The sequence below is a fragment of the Schistocerca cancellata genome, unplaced genomic scaffold (assembly GCF_023864275.1).
Source record: "Schistocerca cancellata isolate TAMUIC-IGC-003103 unplaced genomic scaffold, iqSchCanc2.1 HiC_scaffold_124, whole genome shotgun sequence".
Lineage (NCBI taxonomy): Eukaryota > Metazoa > Arthropoda > Insecta > Orthoptera > Acrididae > Schistocerca > Schistocerca cancellata.
In genome coordinates, this window is record NW_026046174.1 from 17,501 (window position 1) to 20,000 (window position 2,500).

General features: G+C 56.7%; 1 non-coding gene across 1 annotated transcript in view; it reads left to right on the forward strand.

Annotated features, from left to right (window-relative positions):
- Nucleotides 1-2,061: 2,061 nt before the first annotated feature.
- LOC126112077 (small subunit ribosomal RNA) overlaps nt 2,062-2,500 on the forward strand; it is a 1,909-nt gene continuing 1,470 nt past the window's right edge. Inside the window, exon 1 of the ribosomal RNA XR_007524289.1 lies at nt 2,062-2,500. This exon is cut by the window's right edge and continues 1,470 nt beyond it. This is a non-coding gene — a ribosomal RNA (small subunit ribosomal RNA).

Sequence of the window (2,500 nt, forward strand, 5' to 3'; positions counted from 1 at the left end):
AACCTGTGTTGCACCTTAACCTAACCTGTGTTGCACCTTAACCTAACCTGTGTTGCACCTTAACCTAACGCAATTTGCACCGCAATGTAACGCAATTTGCACCGCAATGTAATGCAATTTGTACCGCAATCTACCCCAAGTTGTACCGCAATCTACCCCAAGTTGTACCGCAATCTACCCCAAGTTGTACCGCAATCTACCCCAAGTTGTACCGCAATCTACCCCAAGTTGTACCGCAATCTACCCCAAGTTGTACCGCAATCTACCCCAAGTTGTACCGCAATCTACCCCAAGTTGTACCGCAATCTACCCCAAGTTGTACCGCAATCTACCCCAAGTTGTACCGCAATCTACCCCAAGTTGTGCCGCAATCTACCCCAAGTTGTGCCGCAATCTACCCCAAGTTGTGCCGCAATCTACCCCAAGTTGTGCCGCAATCTACCCCAAGTTGTGCCGCAATCTACCCCAAGTTGTGCCGCAATCTACCCCAAGTTGTGCCGCAATCTACCCCACGTTGTGCCTTAACCTAACCCACGTTGTGCCTTAACCTAACCCACGTTGTGCCTTAACATAACCCACGTTGTGCCTTAACATAACCCACGTTGTGCCTTAACCTAACCCACGTTGTGCCTTAACCTGCTCTGTAAATGGCATATGACACGTTACATTAATGTATTGTTGTCCAACCGCAACCCGCTCAGAATGTTGTGTACACAGCTACGTGTCATCTCCCCATAACAGCTGTATTGCAGTGTGGTACGCCATAGAGACGTGTGGGAGTAATGGACGCAGTGGATGGCGATCAGCATGAGCCGTCTGTTCATGTAGTGGCGCGTGTATGCAGACATAGTAGTCTCTTCTCACACAATGTGATAGCACGGTGTCCCGCGTTCCACATCTGCGACATGCTACAGAGGCCGGTTGACAGTTCGTCGCGCAATGGACATCGCATACGTACGGGGGCACCTTCCACGTGCCCTCTAGTCGGGCACATTTTGTTGCGTGGATGTGAGCGGATGTAGTGTGTCTTGACACCTGACAGGCAGGCATGCAATAATAGTTGACTTTGCAAACGGGGATGGACGTGGACGTGTACGTTTACTGGTGACGTTACGCAAATGAACAACTGGTAACCCGTTGTGGTGCGGTTGATCTTGCTGGAGGTACATCTGTGAGGGCAACGATCGGTACAGCTATGACGCGGTTGTGTCAGCGATACCCACCACACCAATGAACGTGAATGTGGATCTGGGTGTGAAGCGATACGCGGCTGTGGGTGGGTGGGACTGTCCCCGGCCGGTGAGGGGGGGGCCGCCCGGCGTGCTGGCCGCGCGGTGCGTGGGCGCACGCGCTACAGCCGGCTGGTGGGGGCGCCCAGTGGCAGGCGCGCCGGCCGACGGACGCGGCAGGCGGCGCAGCTGCGCGCCGGGGCACCCTGCGCGCGGCGCCGTGCAGCCAAAGTGGGTCCTCGCCGGCCCGGTGCGAAGCGCGGTGGACATCTGCAGTGTGCTGGTCCGATTGAGGACTGTGTGCGTTGAGGATGCGCCGCCGCCCGGCACTCGGCGCCGCGACGCCGTCTGCTGCTCGGTCGCCCCAGCGGTTCTCGCTGGTGGTTTGTATCGCAGTTGTGCAGACGTGTTGGCACGTGCGCTGTGCTGGGAGAGTTCGCTTCGGCACCCACGTGGGGCCTTTGCCCTTCTGTGGCGCTGGCGTTGGAGCTGCCGGTCACCGTAGGTGGCGCGTGTTGTCTCCCGCCGGCAATGCCACGACAGCACGCTCCCGGGCCTCTGTCGGCAGCGGCAAGCTCAGTTGGGAGCACGGGTGGTCGCACCTAAAGCGTCTACTCGCCTAACTCCGGGCGATTGCGCCTCTCTCGAACCCGACCAAGTACTTAGGACGGCGCTGCGCGCCGCCGGGACCTGAGAGGGTTTCGAGGTGTATTGTGCAGGGGAGCTCAGCCTCCTCCTGTTTGCAGAATAATTGAGCGGACGCTTGCGTGTTCGCGCGGGCCCCCGGGACACACTCCCGGGCGGCCGGCTGCTCAGCTCTAGTTGACGCAGCTCCCTGGTTGATCCTGCCAGTAGTCATATGCTTGTCTCAAAGATTAAGCCATGCATGTCTCAGTACAAGCCGCATTAAGGTGAAACCGCGAATGGCTCATTAAATCAGTTATGGTTCCTTAGATCGTACCCACGTTACTTGGATAACTGTGGTAATTCTAGAGCTAATACATGCAAACAGAGTCCCGACCAGAGATGGAAGGGACGCTTTTATTAGATCAAAACCAATCGGTCGGCTCGTCCGGTCCGTTTGCCTTGGTGACTCTGAATAACTTTGGGCTGATCGCACGGTCCTCGTACCGGCGACGCATCTTTCAAATGTCTGCCTTATCAACTGTCGATGGTAGGTTCTGCGCCTACCATGGTTGTAACGGGTAACGGGGAATCAGGGTTCGATTCCGGAGAGGGAGCCTGAGAAACGGCTACCACATCCAAGGAAG